Genomic DNA, 22075 nt, shown 5'->3' on the forward strand with positions numbered 1-22075 from the left:
CTCTCCCCACACGTCTTCTTTTCAGTAATTCCCTCTCCCCCAATTTTCTGTTCTCATCCACATTTCTTTCTCCCACAATGCTTTGTGTGCACCTACACTCCTCTCTCTTCCCCCACAATCTTCTATGCTCTCCCACAGCCCTCCCTGTTCTCCCGTGTTTCTCTTTTCTCTCTCAGAATTCTCCATTCTCCCTCAAAATGCTCTGTTCTCTCCCACAGTGCTCCATTCTCTCCCCAAATTACCTGTCTGTCCCAGGGGTCTCTGTTTTTCTCCCACAATTCTCTGTGGTGCCTCAGTAGAGGGAATGGCTTCTGATGCTGCACTAGTGGCCTTGAATGGGAAGTGTGACCTTGGGGACCCTAAGGGAACGGTTAACGGGAGAGGTAGGTTTGCAGCATGTGAGGGCATGATGCTCATGAAGGAGCTAAGGTGATGTGATGGGTTCTGGAGAAGCAGGTCCAAGAGACCAAAGCTGAAAGATTCTAATTCAGAAATCCTTTCTTCTTCCTTTCCCTCCTTCCTTCAAAAGTGTATCCTTTTTGCATTTGCTCTTGAAAGGCAACATAGTTGAATCAATAAGGTCACTTTCTTATTTAATGTAATTCAGCCCAGAGTTTACAGAGGAATTGGAGGTTATTCTTCAAATCAGCTATGCAAAATAGCTTCTGTATTTTGGGGAATACAGTTGTTGAAGGCAATTATTCTTTTTCTCAACAAATATTTACTGAATGAATCTATGTGCCAGACACTGGGCTATGTGCGAGGGACAACCTGATAAATAAGAAAATATGATATGGTATATGAAAGTGATATTAGTCACTCAGTAGTGTCCAATTCTTTGAGAGCCCATAGTCTATAGCTTGCCAAGCCCCTCTGTCCATGGAGTTATCCAGGCAGGGATACTGGAGTGGATTGCCATTTCCTTTTCCAGGGGATTTTCCCAACCTGGGCATCAAACCCCGGTCTCCTACTTTGCAGGCAAATTTTTTACCGACTGAGCCAATAGTATGAGTTTTAATAAAGGTACAAATTCAGTCTAGGAATCGCAGAAATGTTTGCACTATTTTGAAGAAGCAGTATTAACTGGAAAGACTTGAGTGGGAAGGGAGCAGTGAGAAGTAATAAAAAGAATTGGGAATGCCGAGCATGAATAAATTGATTGGTGACTGCTTCAGGTTTGGTAAGTGAATTGAGAAAGTAGCATTTACATATACACATTATCATGTGTAAAATAGACAACTAGTGCCGCTGCTATATAACCCAAGGAACCCAGCCTGGCACTCTGAGATGACCTAAGAGGGGTGGAAAGGAGGAAGGAGGCTCAAGAGAGAGGGGATATTGTTCAGTCACTAAGTGGTGTCTGACTCTTTGAGACTCCATGAACTGCAGGTTTCCCTGTCCTTCACTGTCTTCTGGAATTTGCTCAGACTCATGTGCATTGTCAGTGATGTCATCCAACCATCTTATCCTCTATTGCCCCCTTCTCCTCTTGCCCTCAATCTTTCCCAGCATCAGGGTCTTTTTCAATGAGTCAGCTCTTTGCATCAGGTGGCCAAAAGGTTGGAGCTGCAGCATTATTTCTTCCAATGAATATTCAGGGTTGATTTCCTTTAGGATAGACTGGTTTGATCTCCTTGCAGTCCAAGGGACTCTCAAGAGTCTCATGTATATAATTAGAACTGGTTCATGTTGATGTACAGCAGAGACCACCACAACATTGTAAAGCAATTATCCTCCAATTAAGAAAAGAAAGAAAATGGAAGAAGCCTAGGGGTGAGGGTGGCAAATGAGACTCCACATGTTGACAGAGGACTGTGATCTTTAAGATAATGAAGAGCCACTCAGAAGCTTTATTTAGGATCCTGGCACAGTCATACCTGAGTTTTAGAAAAGTTGGTCCTACAAAACTGTAGAAGATAGGTAGGATCAGATAAGACTAGATTGAGAGAAACTGGTTACAAAGTGAACCCAACAGTATATGTAGGAAATGATGAGATCTTGAACTAAGATGGTAGTTAATATTATGAAGAAGAGAGATACTTAAGAGATTTAGAGTATCTTCCACAGACAATAAAAAGTCTACCGGCAATGCAAGAGATCTGGGTTTGATCCCTGGGTCAGGAAGATCTTTTGGACAGAGAATGGCCTATCCAATCCAGTATTCTTGCCTGGAGAGTTCCATGTACAGAGGAGCCTAGTGGGATACAGTCCATGGGGTCACAAAGAGTCGGACACACCTCATCGACTAACACTTTCATGTTCACTTTCCATTGTCCCCTATACAAAGCGTTAGAAAATGTCTTGTGTCTTGAGTTGGAAAGGGTGTGTATTTTAGATTCAGATGGTCCTCAGTTTAAATCTTAGGTCTCTACATATTAACTGAGTAGAGAAATATCACAAATCTTTAAGTTCCTTATCCCTAAAATGAGAATAGCAACATCTAACTCGCAAAGCCATAAACATTAGGAAACATACAAAGTCTTATCATATAACTGGAAATTTGTGGTTTACCTTTCTTTGTGTTACTCACATATTTTAATTTTCGGTTTAGATTACAGGAAGTTTAGAGTTCAAAGTAACAATAAGCAACAGAAATCCTGTTAGACTTTATGATTGACATATATGCTTTTACTATCTTCTAATACTTCTATCATATTAATGTTATTGAATAGTTAGTCCTTTTCTGTAAATAATTATGTTTCTTTTGGGGAAAAAGTGAATAAGAAATAAGTAGATGGATGGCCCAGTAAGTGGATGAATGAGTGGATGGATCTGTGAATGTCAATCAGTATAACCTTGACCTTGACTATAAACCAACACCAAATTTAGTGGTTTAAAACAACCCTTTTTTATCTCACAACTCAATGTGTCAGCTAGAATGACTTCAGTTGGGACAGCTCATTTTTGCTCCATTTGATATTAGCTAGAGTCCATCACACTTTGTGGTCAGTTGGAAGCCAGTGGCCTCACTCACACTTTCAGCTGCCTGTTGGCCATTGGCAGGGACAAAGAAGGTAACTGAGCTAGCCTAGGCTGTAGGAGTCTCAGGAACAGTGTAACAGGGCTACTTGCACTGAAAATACTTTTTAGTTCCCTTCATCATGTTTGCTGATGTGACAGTGGCCAAAGTAAGTATCATGACCAACTCTAGACTCGAACAGAGAAACTGAACTCCACCTTTTAAAAATATGATTTTATGTATTTACTCATTTATTTTTGGCTGTTTTGGATCTTCATTGCTTTGTCTGGGCTTTTGTCTAGGGACAGCAAGAAGGGGCTGCTCTCCAGTTGCAATGCGAGGACTTCTGACTGTGGCACAGGCTCCAGAGCAAGTGGCTTCAGCAGCTGCAGCATGCGGGCGCAATAGTTGCAGTTGCTGGGCTCTAGAGCACAGGCTCAATAGTTGTGGTGTACCAGCTCAGTTGCTCCATGGCATGTTGGATCTTCTGGGCCAGGGATGCAACCAGTGTCTTCTGCAATGGCAGGTAGATTCTTTACCACGGAGCCACCAGGATAGCTCTAAGCTCCACCTTTCATGGGAGAGCTTCAGAGTCCTATTGCAAATGGATGGAAAGAATTTATGGCCATTTTTTGCAATCTACAACCACCCGGGCCAGCTTAGGCTTTCCTATGGTAATTGTTTCAGAGTTCCTTAGACTAAGTTTCCATGGCTCTAACACAATAATCCTTCACCATTCATGTCCCTGCTATTTGAGGATCTCCAACTCCCTGTAAAGTCCTGAGAGTGCATCCTAGGAGTCCCCCAGAGAGTGTCTACTTTTTCTTAGTTTCTTCCTACTTAAGATGTGTTTATATATCAGTCTCATTTCCCCTCATTGGGTATCCTAGACCTACCAGATGCGGCTCTCCTCATGGGCGTTTAATCTACTTGCTGACGGTCTTTTGGGCATAAAGCTATATAGTATCCTGTGACACTGCTGGAAGAAGACCATTCTTTTCTTTTCACAATTCTACTCTTGGTTAGTGGACTATGAACACTGCTTGTGCTCAGTGTCTCATAGTGATTTGAGAACACACTTATAGATTCTCCACACAGCCTGCCTTCCCTTCCCAGCAGTCACAGCTCGATTGGCTCTAGGGGGGTTGTGAGAACATTGAATCAGAAGATGAATCCAAGTTTGTAACTAACTCGTTTTCAGCATGCCCCAATCAGTGACTAAATCTTGTCCACCTGACTCCTTCCTTTATTGTGAAGGAGTATTGTGGGCTGTTTTTTATTTCTATAGATTCCTTGGAACAATAATATCAGTTCAAGAAGCATAGTCAGACATTTCTGAATCTCAGATAAGCAATGTTATTGGCCCTAATTTGTAAATGGGGAAACCGAGACTTAGAAGTAATTCAGGAAATTGCTCTTGGTCTCATAGCAGGTTCATAGCATAGCTGGAATTTGAACCCAGGCACTCTGACTTCAAAGCTTATTCACTTAGCTTCACTATAGCTTGTCCCCTAAGCAAATTATGCCACTGGGTATACATGTCAGCATTTCTGCTTTAAACTTTAGGTATTAAGAATTTAATGCAGAAGAGCTATTATTTTACCCTGCTAAAAGAGGACAACTGAAGGCAACCCACTGAAGGCAACCCACTGAAGCCAACCCCAGTAAAGACAAGAAAGTTTCTCCTTTTAGGATAAATTTCAGTGTAACTGTTTGTGTAATAAAATAGTAGCTGTCTGGTTTGTTGCTCTATACTTTGTGATATAATATATTATTGTACTATTTATGTATGCTACTCTGGAAGACATGGAGATGATGGCTTTGCCAGAGAAGAAAGGGAAGAAAAGCAACTGTGGTAGAAACAGAAAAAGAATCTACCTGGAACATGCCTCCAGATTTCAAGGGTGTCATGTGATGTGATAAAAAGATCATGAAACATGTATTTAGATTTTATGGGTCCAAAAATGGATTTTCCCATTATTAGCTCTTATGTTGAGCAAATAATTTAAACCTCATTTTATCACCTTCCATATAATGCTGAGAGTGTTAAATTAATGCAAAACACCTTAGCCTAGTAACTGGCCCAGAATATGTTCCATTTAAGACACTCCATGTATTATTAAAATTTTAAGCCTTTTGAAACAAGGTGGAAAAATAGGTAATTATTATAATCCCAAATAAAACAAAATTTTCCAGCCAACAAACATTCATTCAGTATTAGTACTATTGTAGCCAACATGTTCTTAGCCTGTTTCCTATTCTTTTCCATGTTTTTCCCCCCAATCCTGGCTCCATAGATGGGTTAGTTCTCATTTCTCCTAAGATCAGTAGACTTCTTTGTAGTTTTCCTTTTGTTTTCTTTTTCTTCAAATACTGTCCCATAAAAGTCCTTTGAGGAGTGACTTTGCACTGAACAATTCAATGGGTAGAGAATACAACAAATGTGATCATGTATGATATTTGCAAAGACTAGTGAGCAGTCTGATGTGACTGGAACAGGATATTACTGGGGGAATTTTTTGTTAAGGGAATAAGGGGCAAAGTGATAAAGGACTGTGAACCCCAAAGTAAGAAATACAATTTGACTGTGGGCAGTGGAGGCTTTTGAAGTTCTGTGATGAGGCAAGTGACATTTCAGATGTGTATAACAGGAAGATAACTGTGGTATCAGTATAAAATTAGATAAAAGTGAAAAATGGATTCAAGCAAACAGAGACTGGAAGTGGGAAGACCACTTAAGATCATTTAAAGTCATGGCAAGAGTCCTGAAGAGCTATGGAGATGAGTTGACCCAGGCAGAACAGTGGGAATGAGAAGATAGAATGGCTCTAAGAGGCATTTGCTACGTTGAATTCACATTTGTTCAGTATCAGGTGTCCACTCCATGGCCATCAAAGACACAAAGTGGACACAGCTGCCAAAAATCCTGCCTCGTTGGAGACCTTCAGTGGTGATGAATGTGCTGTAGAATAATATAGTTGGGAAGGAAAAGTGGAGCCCTGGGTGACAGCTGAGACTTAGAGAACTTAGTGTGGGGGTCTTTAATTCAATGACAGAGAGTCCATGATAGAGTAAGTTTGAGGATCCAGCAGGGAGATAACTCCTGGAAGAGAAGACAAACTAGGGGCTTCAGTGTGAATTCTTAGACCAACAAAATGGTTAGACTCTAGGACAGGAAGCAGGAGCGTGAAAGCACTAGAGACAAGCAAGCAGGGCTGTCTGGAGGCTATTTCTTGGGGGTCATTTAAAAGATCTTTTGGCTTTTACTCTGAGTGCAGTAAAAGCTGTTTTGCATGTTTTGTGATTCATTCTTTTTTGGGGGCAAACCACATGGTATGTGGAATTCCCTGATGAGGGATCAAACCTGCGCCCCTTGCAATGGGGTGTAAGATAACTGGAAATCCTAGACGGGTGCTATTATTTCACATAGGTTAGTCAAGACAGGGCTTTCTGATATGGTGATATCTGAGCCATAGAAATGGATGAGTACTCAGAATTAACTATAGATCTGCAAATAGAAAGGGAAGAGAAGGTAAGGCTGAGCCCTGGGCTTTCCAGAGAGAGTAGAAAAGGATTTTCAATAAAGACTAAGAGGTGGTTAGAGGTAGGATGGGCTTCCCAGGTGGCTCAGCAGTAAAGAATCTGCCTGCAATGCAGGAAACACAGGAGACATGAGTTCAATCCCTGGGTCAGAAAGATCCACTAGCGAAGGGCATGGCAACCCTCTTCAGTATCCTTGCCAGTAAAATCCCATAGATAGAGGAGCCTGGCAGGCTATATAGTCCATGGGGTCCCAAAGGGTCGAACTCGGCTGAAGCAATTGAGTAGTGTGCGTGAGTGAGATGATTGAGCACTGAGCATCTGTGGAAGGCTGGCCTCTCTGAGATGGCATTTGGCCTCTGGTCCTCTACTTTCCATCTACACAGGTCCCTCTCCATCCGGTTTGACTTCTTCCGCTTGCTCTGTGAGCACATTTGTGCAGCTCCAGAAATCAACCTACTTCATTGAAGCCATATTCAGGTGCGGGGCCCAATGAAGCTAAGACCCTAACTACTACCAGGGATGAAAAAATTTCCCTCTACTTTTCTAGGTTCTTCTGGTGGTCTAAGAATTAAGTTGATATAGACAGATTAACAGAAGAAGAAAAAAAAAAAATTATAACACATGTACATGGGGGAGACCCAGAAAAATGAGTAACTCACTAAAATGACCAAAGCTCCCAAATCCAATTTCCAGCTAAAGACCAAAGATGATGTTGGGGTAGTGGTTTGGGACTTCACAGGGGGGGAATGAAATTCATGTGGATATGGAAAAGCAAAGGTTTGATGTGTGTGCATGCTCAGTCGCTAAGTCGCATCTGGCTTTTTGCATCCTTGTGGACTACAGCCCGCCAGGCTTCTCTGTCCATGGGACTCTGCATGCAAGAATACTGGAGTGGGTTGCCATTTTCTCCTCCAGGGGATCTTCCTGACTCTGGGCTTGAACCCTTATCTTCTGCATCTCCTGCATTGGCAGGCCAGTTCTTTACCACTGAGCCACCTGGGAAGATGAAAAGGTTTGATAAACAAATATTTAGTGGGCCATGCAAGGACAGTGGGACACAGAATGGGCTGTGATCTATAGGCCCATGCTTACCATACCTACCCCATATTCTTTGCAGATGTCTCTGCTGAGAGCTCTAATCAGGGAACAGGCCTTCCATCTAAATTCTTTTAGGCAGTTAGGGAGGAAGGTTGAAGGTTTTCCCTGAGTCTTGGATCTTAACAACCCAAAGAAACACATTTTGGGGTAGAAAATTTTGCTCTCCTACACTGCTTAGACATAGGAGGAAGCTATTTCTTCAGGAGAGGCCTAGGACTTCTTTTGAAGTAAGTTTATGCAATGGAAAACAGGTTTCTTCTCTAAGTTTTCAAAATCCATTCAGAAGACTCTGCTATCACCACCTTAATATTTCTCAAAAGGGGAAGGAGTGAAGCCTAGGGTCCTTTTCAGAGACCAACCAGCATCTAATTTCTCCTTTGACTTCCACTTCCACATTTTCCTCCCACGTGGGAAGATTTTATTTAGTGGGTGGAGATTTGTTACATATTTTATATGTTGTTTAAACTGAATTCTCTCAGGTTCCCTTAGGATCTACACTTTTACCCAAAACATGAAACTTTCTTGGATTGTTCAGACACACTTCCCAATATGAGGAGGCCAGTGTGGCAGGCACTTGAATTCTGAAAAAGATTAGAAGATGAGAGAAAATACTGAGGTGAGTCTTGTTTGTATCTCAATTTCTTTATCTCTTTTCTTTTTTACTGTCAGTTGTTTCATTTTACCTACAGTTAGCATTTTGACACCTGAGAAAGGGGGGGTGATCTCTACCATCTTCCTTTAATCCTTCCCTGTGTGCTAAATTGCTTCAGTGGTATGCAACTCTTTGGAACCCTATGGACTTTAGCCCAGCAGGCTCCTCCATCCACAGGATTTCCCAGACAAGAATAATGGAGTGGATTGCCATTTCCTTCTTCAGGGAATCTTCCCAACCAGGGTTTGAACCTGTGTCTCTTACATTTCCCACATTGGCAGGTGAGTTCTTTACCACTAGCACCAGCAAGGAAGCCCAATCTTCCCCTTGTTGCTGTTTAGTCGCTCAGTCATGTCTGACTCTTTGTGACCCCATGGACTGCAGGATGCCAGACTTCTCTGTCCTTCACCATCTCCCAGAGCATGCTCAAACTCATGTCCATTGAATTGATGATGCCATCCAATCATCTCATCCTCTGTCATCCCCTTCTCTTCCTACCTTCAATCTTTTCCAGCATCAGGGTCTTTTCCAATGAGTTGGCTCTTCGCATCAGGTGGCCAAAATATTGGAGCTTCAACTTCAGCATTAGTCCTTTCAGTGAATATTCAGGGTTGATTTCCTTTATGATTGATTGGTTTGATCTCCTTGAAGTCCAAGGAACTCTCAACACCACATTTCTCCCCTAAAGAAGAACAATTATGATTTGGGTCTATCTGCTCCCAAAGCGCTGAGTGGAAGATATCTTCCAGGGGACAAGCATCACCAGAAATACCCTCATCTTCTGTTTGTTTCTTGCTGCTGCAGGCCAAGCTGCTTCCTTGTGGGAGAATGCAGGATCTTGGGCTCTTGCTTTCATTCTGGCTCTCCTTTCATGTTTCCTCTTCTTCAAACTTGGTAACCAAAGACTTCTGCTCCTGCCTGGCTCAGGCCAACTTGTTTGTGAACACTAGAAGTAAAAAAACTCTTTTTTAATTTCACTTGTTAAAAAATATTTGTTTAGCTGCACTGGGTCTTAGTTGCAACATGTGGTATCTTCAATCTTAGTCCGTGGGATCTAGTTCCCTGACAAGGGATCGAACTCCCTACATTGAGCATCTTAGCCACTGTACCACCAGGGAAGTCCTTCCACTTTCTTTTCATTGTTGGTGTTTATTTTCTTTCTGATTTTAGTTTTCTCTGTTACTGGCAGAAAAACATAATTCTAGCTTTTCCTTCCACTATAGTGATAAAGCTGAGTTTGGCTTCAGAATGGGGGTCAGAGTAAAGCAAACAAAATAGACTTAGTAGACTGCTTTAAAACAAAACTTTTTATTTTTTAAATTTTATCCAGAATAATTCACATAACATAAAATTCATCATTTGAAAGTGTACAATGCAGTGGTTTTAGTATATTTACTATGTTGAAGAACCATCATCACCATGTAATTCTAGAACATTTGCATCACCCTCATAATGAAACCTCTTGCTTGCCAGCAGTCACTTTCTAATTTTCCTTCCCTCAGCCCATGGTAATCACTCATCTAGTTTATGTACCTTTGAATTTGCCTATTTTGGACATTTCATATAAATGGAATTATACATATGTGGCCTTTTGTATCTGGCTTCTTTTACTTAGCATAATATTTATGTTTTATTAGTTTAGGGAAATGGAGACTTCTATATGGCTCTGTCCAGCTCATCAGAATTCAGAAATGGCATTCACAACCCAAGACTCAGTGTATCAATGTGGAATACTGGACCTTTCATAGTTTATTTGTCATTGAAATCATAAGTATTAGGGAGCCTATAGTCAAGGCTGGCTTGGCCCACTGGGTATTTGGATATTCTAGGACACTTTGATCATAGTATCTAATAACAGTAAACAAAGACATGGGTATCACATTTTTATATTTTATAGAAACAACATGTTTCATTCCCATTGTGAGAGGAGGAGTGAAAGTACATATCCTTTGAACATTTTCTTGCTATGTATTTTATTTGTCTTATTCTAATAGCATTTCTTCATTGTCCTAAACCTTGGCCAAGTCTCTCAGTGTTGAGGATAAGTTAGCATAATTGTGTGATTGGAAAATACAGTTGTACTACCTCATATTTTATATCACCTTGATTTTTTCTTAAAGCTTTCCAACAATACCAAACCACTTATATATGAAATGTGGTGTGTGTGTGTGTGTGTGCGCGCGCGCGCAGGTGTGTTCCAGTCTGAACTTACTCAGCATACTTTATTGATCTTAGACATGTCTGGTCAGATGTGGCAAGCTGGTGGAAAAATCCATGCAAGAATAATGTCTCCTTTGATGGAAGCATGAGGTGCTCCTGAGACAAATGTTAGCCATGAGCTTGGTCTTCTAAAACTGCTCCTGGTGGCCAAACACAGGCATGTCCAGGATCCCTGTACTTGTGCTAAGTCACTTCGTGCATGTGTGTTAAATCACTTCAGTCATGTTCAATTCTTTTTGACTCTATGTACTGTGGCCCACCAGGCTCCTCTGTCCATGAGACACTCCAGGCAAGAATAGTGGAGTGAGTTGCCATTTCCTCCTCCATGGGATCTTCCTAACGCAGGGATAGAACATGCGGCTCCTGCATTGCAGGTGGATTTTTTACTTCTGAGCCTCCTGGGAAGCCTATCCAGGCTTCCTGGCAATGGTCAACCCGATCCATGGCAGAGGAATTGTTGCCAGCAGCACTGACAGTTCTGAGAACGCCACATGGGGCACAGGTAGCTGTGAGAATTGTGAACTCAACTCAAGCAAGTCTGCTTGTAGTGCTGAGAGGACCTGTAGCTGACATCACTGGGAGCAGAAAAGAAGAAACACTGGATACCACATGGTAGATAAGAAGACTTAATAGTGAGCCCACATGAGACACCCTTGAAGACTCTTTACAGTAACTGAATCTAGTCTTCAGGGGGCCCATGGTGGTATCAATATGTGACTAGGAAAGGTAAAGAAAAATTTTTAGCTCAATCTCATTTTCAGCCCTGAACTGATGCACTTATCAGTTTTATAAACAAGTGAAAAAATATATGTGATATTCATACATATTTAAATGTAAAATTATGTTATATATATTGTTTTATATATATATATATTATTTATATATGTATATAAAATTAGCCTATAAACTATATATACATATATATATATAGTTTAAATTTATAGGCTAATTTTTTTTTAGGCCATGCTGCACATTATGTGGGATCTTAATTCCCTGACCAGTGATTGAACTCATGCCCCCTGCATTGGAAGCATGGAGTCTTAACCACTGAACCTCCAGGGATGTCCCTATAGGCTACTTTTGGATTATTTCCAACCATGCACTTAATCAAGTGCTGAAAAGATCACTTGAAAGAGCAATAACTCAAATAACTGGAGAGGTCTAATTTCAAGGAAGAATTTCCTAATTAGCTTGAGGGAAGTAGTAGTATTTCCTAAAAAATACTTCCTGCTTCCCACTCTCTCTCTCTCTCTCCCATCATTTTAAGAGACAATGTCCCCTAAAGCAACTAGAAAAAGAAGAAATGAAGCACTCCAGGGTTAGTAGAAGGAAAGAAATAATAAAAATTAGGGCAGAAATAAATGCAAAAGAAACAAAGGAGACCATAGCCAAAATCAACAAAGGTAAAAGATTGTTCTTTGAGAAGATAAATAAAATAGACAAACCATTAGCCAGTATCATCAAGAAAAAAAGGGAGAAGAATCAAATCAACAAAATTAGAAATGAAAATGGAGAAATCACAACAGACAACACAGAAATACAAAGGATCATAAGAGACTACTATCAGCAACTATATGCCAATAAAATCGACAACTTGGAAGAAATGGACAAATTCTTAGAAAAGTATAACTTTCCAAAACTGAACCAGGAAGAAATAGAAAATCTTAACAGACCCATCAAAAGCACAGAAATCAAAACCATAATCAGAAATCTTCCAACAAACAAAAGCCCAGGACCAGATGACTTTAAGCTGAAATCTACCAAAAATTTAGACAAGAGCTAACACCTATCCTACTCAAACTCTTCCAGAAAATTGCAGAGGAAGGTAAACTTCCAAACTCATTCTATGAGGCCACCACCACCCTAATACCAAAACCAGACAAAGATGCCACAAAAAAAGAAAACTACAGGCCAATGTCACTGATGAACATAGATACAAAAGTCCTTAACAAAATTCTACCAAACAGAGTCTAACAACACATTAAAAAGATCATACATCATGACCAAGTGGGCTTTATCCCAGGAATACAAGGATTCATCAATATTCACAAATAAATCAATATGATACACCATATTAACAAATTGAAAGATAAAAACCATATGATTATCTCAATAGATGCAGAGAAAACCTTTGACAAATTTCAACATCCATTTATGATATAAACCCCCCAGAAAGCAGGTATAGAAGGAACATACTTCAACATAATAAAGGCCATATATGATAAACACACAGAAAACATTATCTTCAATGGTGAAAAATTGAAAGCATTTCCCCTAAAGTCAGGAACAAGACAAGGATGCCCACTCTCACCACCACTATTCAACATAGTTTTGGAAGTTTTAGCCACAGCAGTCAGAGAAGAAAAAGAAATAAAAGGAATCCAGATTGGAAAAGAAGGAATAAAACTCTCACTGTTTGCACATGATACTCTACATAGAAAACTCTAAAGACCCCACCAGAAAATTACTAGAGCTAATCAATGAATATAGTAATGTTGCAGGATATAAAATGAACACACAGAAATCCCTTGCATTTTTATACAGTAACAATGAGAAAACAGAAAGAGGAATGGAGGAAACAATTTCATTCACCATTGCAATGAAAAGAATAAAATGCTTAGGAATAAATCTACCTAAAAAAAAAAACAAAAGACTTATATATAAAAAACTATAAAACACTGATGAAAGAAATCAAAGATGACACAAATAGATGGAGAAATATACTATGTTCATGATCAGAAGAAGCAATGTAGTGAAAATGAGTATACTACTCAAAACAACCTATAGATTCACTGCAATCCCTATCAAACTATCAATGGTATTTTTCAGAGAACCATGAACAAATTATTTCACAATTTGTATGGAATTACAAAAAACCTCAAATAGCCAAAGACAATCTTGAAAAAGAAGAATGGAACTGGAGGAATCATCCTGCCTGACTTCAGGATATACTACAAAGCAACAGTCATCAAGAGAGTATGGTACTGGCACAAAGACAGAAACATAGATCATTGGAACAAAATAGAAAACCCAGAGATAAATCCACGCACCTATGGACACCTTATCTTTGACAAAGGAGGCAAGAATATACAATGGAGAAAAGACCATCTCTTTAACAAGTGATGCTGGGTAACTGGTCAACCACCTGTAAAAGAGTGAAACTAGAACACTTTCTAACACCATACACAAAAATAAACTCAAAATGGATTAAAGATCTAAATGTAAGACCAGAAACTATGAAACTCCTAAAGGAAAACATAGGCACAACACTCTCCGACATAAACCATAGCAAGATCCTCTATGACCCACCTCCCAGAATAATGGAAATAAAAGCAAAAATAAACAAATGGGATCTAATTAAACTTAAAAATTTTTGCACAATGAAGGAAACTATAAGCAAGGTGAAAAGACAGCCTTCAGAATGGGAGAAAACAATAGCAAATGAAGCAACTGATATAGAATTAATCTCAAAAATATACAAGCAACTCCTGCAGCTCAATTCCAGAAAAATAAGTGACCCAATCAAAAAATGGGCCAAAGAACTAAACAGACATTTCTCCAAAGAAGACATACAGATGGCTAACAAACACATGAAAAGATGCTCAACATCACTCATTATCAGAGAAATGCAAATCAAAACCACAATGAGGTACCACCTCACGCCAGTCAAAATGGCTGCTATCAAGAAGTCTACAAGCAATAAATGCTGGAGAGGGCTCGGAGAAAAAGGAACCCTCTTACACTGTTGATGGGAATGCAAACTAGTACAGCCACTATGGAGAACAGTGTGGAGATTCCTTAAAGAACTGGAAATAGAACTGCCATACGACCCAGCAATCCCACTGCTGGGCATACACACCGAGGAAACCAGAATTAAAAGAGACACGTGTACCCCAATGTTCAATGCAGCACTGTTTACAATAGCCAGGACATAGAAACAACCTAGATGTCCACTGGCAGACAAATGGATAAGAAAGCTGTGGTACATATACACAATAGAATATTACTCAGCTATTAAAAAGAGTGCATTTGAATCAGTTCTAATGAGGTGGATGAAACTGGAGCCTATTATACAGAGTGAAGTAAGTCAGAAAGAAAAACACCAATACAGTATATTAACACATATATATGGAATTTAGAAAGATGGTAACCATGACCCTATATGCGAGACAGCAAAAGAGACACAGATGTAAAGAACAGACTTTTGGACTCTGTGGGAGAAAGTGAGGGTGGGATGATTTGAGAGAATAGCATTGAAACATATATATTATCACATGTGAAATAGATCGCCAGTCCAGGTTTGATGCATGAGACAGGGTGCTCAGGGCTGGTGCACTGGGATGACCCTGAGGGATGGGATGGGGAGGGAGGTGGGAGGGGAGGGTCAGGATGGGGAACACATGTACACCCATGGCTGATTCATGTGAATGTGTGGCAAAAGCCACCACAATATTGTATGGTAATTAACCTCCAATTAAAATTTTTAAAAAAAATCTTAAAAAAAAAAAAAAGAGAGAGAGAGACAATGTCCCACAGGATGAGTTTTCTATTTAGCCTGAGGGAAGTAGTAGTATTTCCTAAAAAAATACTTCCTGTTTCCCACTCTCTTCTCTCTCTCCCATCATTTTAAAAGATAATGTCCCATAGGAAAAAAATAGAGAAAGCTGAGGAGTTCTGTACTTACCAGCTGGTGATCTTAGACAAGTTAAGTAATATCTCTGAACTTCAGTGTCCTTGTATGTAGAAAGGAGGGTAAAATACCACCTACCTGTTGATATCTGGGGAGGCTCAACTGGATTTGGATCTGTCAAGGGAGTAGCAAAATGCCTCCCATGGTGGGCTCTCAGTCAGTGGTAGTCCTCTGGGCTTTCTCACTGCTGTGGGCAGGAACCCTACAGGAGACTGCCCTGGATGGTGTTTGTAAGGCAGGTCCCAGAGGAGAGCTCTCTGAGGAAGTCCATGGCAGCAGCTCCATGAACACACTTCTCTCGGGGAATGCCATCAGCTGCTGCCTCTGAGCACTGTCCAGTGGCTCCTTCCTTGCCTGTTCTTCAGATGCCATTTAGCACTGGACATCTAGCCAGTAAAATGGGCAAGGTCTCTACAGGCTCACACAGAACTGGGCAGCCATTGGCACCTCTGCATCACTCTCTCTGCCCCGACCTTCTGACCAGGCAGGACCAGTCCCTCTCACCACTCCTGACCATCCAGGGTTCCACTTCTTACACCAGTATCAAAGGTCCACCAAGGATAAAGCATCATCATCAGACCTCCCTTCTCAATTTACATATTCTTCCCTCCCCCTCCTTTCCCACATCCCACCTCAATTTTATTCCTCTCTTCTATTTTCTTGGGTCTCTTTTGAAGTTGATGAGGGAGAAAATAAAGCTCAATAAGCAAAGGATACCATGTCTCAGTATTTCTAGAAATGACTGATCAGTATCAACTCTGCCAAACTGAAAATCATCATAGTTTTGGCACTCCCTGAAGCTTTTATGTTGTTGTTCAGTTGCTCAGTTGTGTCTTACTCTTTGTGACCCCATGGACTGCAGCATGCCAGGTTTCACCATCTCCTGGAGCCTGTTCAAACTCATGTCCATTGTTGATGCCATCCAACCATCTTCTCTTCTGTCGTCCCCTTCTCCTCCTACCTTCAATCTTTCCCAGCATCAGGGGCTTTTCTAAAGAGTTGGCTCTTTGCATCAGGTGGCCAAAGTATTGGAGCTTCCATTTCAGTATCAGTCCTTCCAATGAATATTCAGGGTGGACCACAGGAAACAATTTTACCCTTGCATGAGGAAAGATCCCAAGATCATCCCTAAGGAAAAATCTGACCTCTACATTAGACATCCTATGACCATCCCCTGGGAAGGTGCTTCACTCTTTATCTGAATGTGGAGTCAAGTCAGCTGTATGAACTTGTTCAGAAGTGTCCCTTATTATTTGCCTGGAATCCAACTTATAAGGGTCTCCTTTCAGCTGGGAAATTGGCATTGATTCTATGTCATGTAGAGCCCAGCTCTGGCACTAGGCTCCTGAGATTTGAAACTAGTGGTGATAGGAAAATCTAATAAAATCTTAACTTTCTGATATAATACACACACACACACACACATATATATATATATATATATAAAGTAGAATAGTGATTGTTACCTCATAAATTTGTATGAGACGTGCTATAGTCAAGACTTGGAACATATTACGTGTTCAAGAACATAAGCTATTATCATTGTTGTTGATATAATTATTATTATTTTCTAAGATAGGGCTGGATAACAACTTTGGGCTGTTTTAAGAAAAACTGAGGAAAATAAAGATATGCACATAATATGAAAAAAGATACATAAATATGATTGTTTGTCCCCAAACTTTCATATGCATTAGAATTACTAGAAGTCTTGTGGGGATACAGGTTTCTGGCCTCCATTCCAGAATTTCTATCAGTAGGTCTGGGGCCAGGAAAGAAGATTTGCATTTCTAACTAGTTGATGCTGGTGTGACTAGTCTACAGGCCCTACTTTTAGCAGCACAAACTTAGGGTTTTTTTCATCTAGAAAAGTAATTTGGGTTTCATCAACGGTTGATAGAAAACTTGGCTACATGTTTCTATAAATTTTCTTCTGAGAAAGCAGAGTGGAGGTGTGGCTCACTTGCTGTCAATACCCTGTATAAACACCCATGCAAGGCTGAGGCTTCACTCAATAGTCTTATGAAGCGAGCATCTGTGATACACAAGGGAACACCCCTGGAAATATATCAGTGGGTAAGACAGACACTCTCCCTCACATCATGAAGCTAATCATCTTCTGGGGTGATAGGCATTCAGCAAATAATTACATGGATGCAAAATTGCATTCACTATTGAGTGAAACAGTACAAATATTATGGCTCCTATTTTAGAGCTAAGGAAAAAAAAAGTACAGAACCAAGGAATTTTTAAGGCTGGCACTGCCCTTAGAAGTCACTTTTTAAAACTCTTAATGCAAATGGAGTTAAAGAACTTCCTCAAAATGACAGGAGTAATTGGCATCGATGCTAAAATTAGATTTTTATTTGAATTTTCTTTTCATACTGCCTGAAAACGGAAAACATGGCCTTGGTATTTTATAGCACATGTACTATGTGTAACATACCAACTGTGGTAGTGAGAATGAAATAAAAACATGGGAGCTAGCAGGCAACATAAAGAGACTTTCTGCTGCATTGATTTAGAGCTTTATGTGGTTTTTAATATAATTTCACTCCTACTTCTCTTGGTGGCCTAGAAGCCAGCCATTATTCCTCCATTATTTATATGGTGGGTGTTTTTCTCTCTAAATTTTGAAATGCATTCTCAAATGGACACTTGGCCATGATTGATGGATTACTAGAAGTCATTTTTTTTAAATTAGAGAGTTGGTTTAAAACAGTTGATAATTTCTAAGAACAAGTCAATAAAAATAGAACTATAATTCTTTTGTAAAACACGTCTCAGCCAGATACTCAATGAGGTTGTTAAATTTTTTCCCAGCTGAAACTAAAAAGTTTATAGAAAGTAAATAATAAATATTTCTACCAATTAGAATATATTAAAAAGAGTGATGAGAAGCTTATATATATATATATATTAAAGGTCACACATTTTAGGGAATTAAACTTTTAAGTTGAAAGTGAGAGTCGCTCAGTCATGTCCAACTCTTTGAGACCCCATGGACTATAAAGTTCGTGGGATTCTCCAAGCCAGAATACTGGAGTGGGCTTTCCCTTCTCCAGGGGGTCTTCCCAACCCAGGGATGAAACCCTCCCTCATGGCAGGAGGATTCTTTACCAGCTGAGCTACCAGGGAAACCCTTTAAAGGTTTGACCCACTTTAATTTAAGTTTCCAGTTCTCATATAGTCCAGTGAATACATCCCATTTAAGTTACATCAGACAAATCCACTACATACATTTTGTTTGGTGAGATATCAGCCTCTACTGAATAGTTTCTGAACCTGATTACAAGAAATCCTACTTCTACATGCTGCAAAGGGGTGGGAGTGGGGTGTGAATCATGGTGTCCTTCCTTACCAGGAATGGGTGATCACCGAATTTTAAAGGCACAAAACTAGATAAAAAGTTTTAAAAAATTAAGTTAGAATTTCTGGAGTCAAAAGGAAATATGGAAAATTGTCTTCTCTCACCTCTCATTATATGGATGAAGAAACCAAGTCTCAAAGGAGAAATGGCCTTTCTGTGATCACGTGGCAAGCTCCCAATCTTCCAATTCCAGGTCTGGGGCTTTTCTATAAACAATGGCAACAGTATAGTGTCCCTCCCCCAACACCATGGCTGTTTCTTTAGCCCAGGCAAGTTGGAAATTTCTTTTTTTAAATATGTGTTACTTTTTAAAAATATTTTTATTCAAATATAGTTAATTTGTAATATGATATTAGTTTCAGTTTCACGTATATAACATAATGATTCAATATTATATTTTTATAAATTATATTCCATTTAAAGTTATAAAATATTGGAAGCATTCCCTTTCTGTAAAATATACCCTTATAGCTTATTTTTCTATACACAGTAGTTTTTCTTAATCCTTGACCTCTATAATGTCCCTCCCCCCTGCAGTGATAACTACTAACTTGATTTCTACATCTGTGAGTCTGTTTCTATTTTGTTACATGCAGTTATTTGTTTTCTTTTTTAGATTTCACTTGTAAATGATAACATTGTTTATCTTTCTCTATCTGACTTCTTTAAGCCTAATACCATCCAGGTACTTCCATGTTGTTGCAACGGCAGAATTTCATTCTATTTTATGGCTGAGTAGTACTCCATTATGTATATGTGCATCTCATCTTTATTCAGCTGTTGATACATGCTTAAACTGCTTCTATATCTTGACTATTGCTGCTCTGAACATTGGGGTGCATGTATCTTTTCAAATTAGTGTTTTTGTTTTCTTTGGATATAAGGTATAACTACTATGAAAAACAGTATGAGGTTCTTGAAAAAAACGCAGATATAGAATTACCATGTGACTCAACAATTCCACTTCTGGACATATATCCAGAGAGATCTTTTTATTTAATTTTTTGAAAAATTTTTAAATAAATTGTTATTGTAGTATAGTTGGTCTACAATGTTGTATTAATTTATGCTCTACAGCATAGGGAATCAGCTATATGTGTACATGCATCCCCTCTTTTTCCCATTTAGATCACCACAGAGCATTGAGCAGAGTTCTCTGTGCTATGCAGTAGGTTCTCAGTATATATTTTTTACATAGTAGTGTATTATATGTCAATCCCTATCTCAAAGTTTTTCCCACCTCTTCTTCCCCCATTATATGTCCATTCTCTATGTCTGTCTCTATTTCTCCTTTGCAAATAAGTTCATCAATATCACTTTTATAGATTCCACATATAAATGATATTATATGGTATGTTCTTTTGGACTTGCTGACTTAGTGTCGACAGAGAGGAGAAATCAGTGTCAAAAAAGGTCTGTTCCTGTTTTGAGGGTTTCATAAACCTAGATCCTAGAACAATAGGATAAGGATTTGAAGAGCAGGACTTCTTGCCTTCAAATTTAAAAAAATCTGGGATAAGCAAGGAAAAGTTCAAAAAGCAGATGCACAGAACTTGTGCTTGTGCTCAATCATTCGTGTCCAGCTCTTTGTGACCTTAAGGACGGTAGCCTGCCAGGCTCCTCTGTCCATGGGATTTCCCAGGCAAGAACACTGGAGTGGGTTGCCATTTCTTCCTCCAGGGGATCTTCCTGACCCAAGGACCGAAACTGCAAAAGATCTCTTGTGTCTCCTGCATCAACAGGCAGATTCTTCACCACTGAGCCAGATGGCTTAGACATGGTTGATTTCTGAGAAGGGAACACATGATCTACTTTTCTCTAGCCAAACACCTAGGGGAAGAGAGTGCATGGAAACCCAGGATGCAGCTGGAAGGCCCAAGGATTCCCAAGAAGATCTGAGTCCTCAGCCATTGGAGAGGGAGTGAATTTCCAGCAGCTCTGGCTTTCATGGTGGGGCTGCAGGAGCAGTGTTGGGCAGCTGGCCCCAAGCAGCCCCATTGAGCTCTTCATTCTACTCTTTGTCATAGCACCAATGAAATGAACCTTTTCACCCAGGAGGGATGGACATGACCCAAGGGTAGAAGAGTCATGTTACTGAAAGCTCAGCCTCTCTGTACACTGATGATGAATCAAATCCCGGAGACAGAGTTTTGGGTGAAGGAGAAAAGAATAGCTTCATTGTTTTGCTAGAAAAAGGGAGAAACACTGGACTTCTGCCTCAAAAAACTATGCGTCTCAACTCCAGAGAACTTGATGAGGGTTTTTATAACAGTGGGTCAAAGGTGGGAGTCTCTGACAAGATTAAGGTGTGAGCACTCCTTTTAGTCTCCTTGCAGGTGGTCTGTCTCCTAATCTTCTTTGGTCTCCTTAATATTACAACAGATGATCTCTTGACTGGTCCAGCCTTGATTAACAGCTTATTCTGGAATTCAGGGAAGGTCATAATGACTGGAGTCTTGCCTACAAGAGATAGGGAAGAGAAAGGCCTCCATGCCTGGGAGCCCCATAGGCCTCCAGCCTGGTTTCAGTCATATGGCTCTGAGGTTGGGAATGAGGAAGAATGCAACAGTGACCTATAAGGACGGTTGATGACTGGAGGCAAGATTGAGACCAGGATGCCTCATGAATGCCAGTGTGGATGTTGTCTCCTCTCCAGCCATCCCTATACCTCAACACCCTGTGGTGGTGGTGATGGTTTAGTCGCTAAGTTGTATCTGACCCTTTGCAATCCCATGGACCAGGATCCTCTGTCCATGGGATTTTCCAAGTAAGAATACTGGAGTGGGTTGCTATTTCCTTTTCCAAAGGATCTTCCTGACCCAAGGATCAATCCTGGGTCTCCTGCACTGCAGGTGGTCTCCTGCATTGTAGGCAGATTCTTTAATGACTGAGCCAGCAGGGAAGCCCCTAGTCACCCTATATGTAAGCCTAATCCTGCGGAAGCAGAGAGTAAGTGAAAGTAGCAGGAGGAGACCACACTGTACAGACTGAGATCAAACGTCCACCCATTTGGCCTAACGGGAGGTAGAAATGAACATTAAGTTCAGTGACAGCAAAATAGAGAAATTTCTTGTTACAAAAGAGTCTGTGGGGTTTTTGCCAGTTATAAACATCACAGCTTACTTGGCATGAGTATAGTTTCCCTAAATGGCAAAGAGTTGCTTTTCTGAATTCAGCTTAAAAAATAACTTAATCCAATTAGTCAACATGTAAAAATGGCCTTAAATAACATTTTAGGAAACATGACAACTCCTCTTTTAAATGGAAAACTGTTGTGAAGAACAATTTGTGTCTAAAAACACTTTAATGTAAAACTTGTGTTGGTATTTCATTTTGGACTTGAACACCAACTCAGCCCCCATACGTTCCCTCTCAACATCCTGTCTGAGGAAGCTTCCAGAAACTCCACTGCTCTGAGGGCCTCTTGACAAGACCTCCCAGTTTCCTTTGGGAAACACCCCCAGATCCCTTTCCGCAGAGTACATTATCATTCTCTTATTTAATCCAAATTACTTTGCAGTGTTATTGTTATTTACACATTTC

This window comes from Odocoileus virginianus, chromosome 8, assembly GCF_023699985.2.
Source record: "Odocoileus virginianus isolate 20LAN1187 ecotype Illinois chromosome 8, Ovbor_1.2, whole genome shotgun sequence".
Taxonomy (NCBI): Eukaryota; Metazoa; Chordata; class Mammalia; order Artiodactyla; family Cervidae; genus Odocoileus; species Odocoileus virginianus.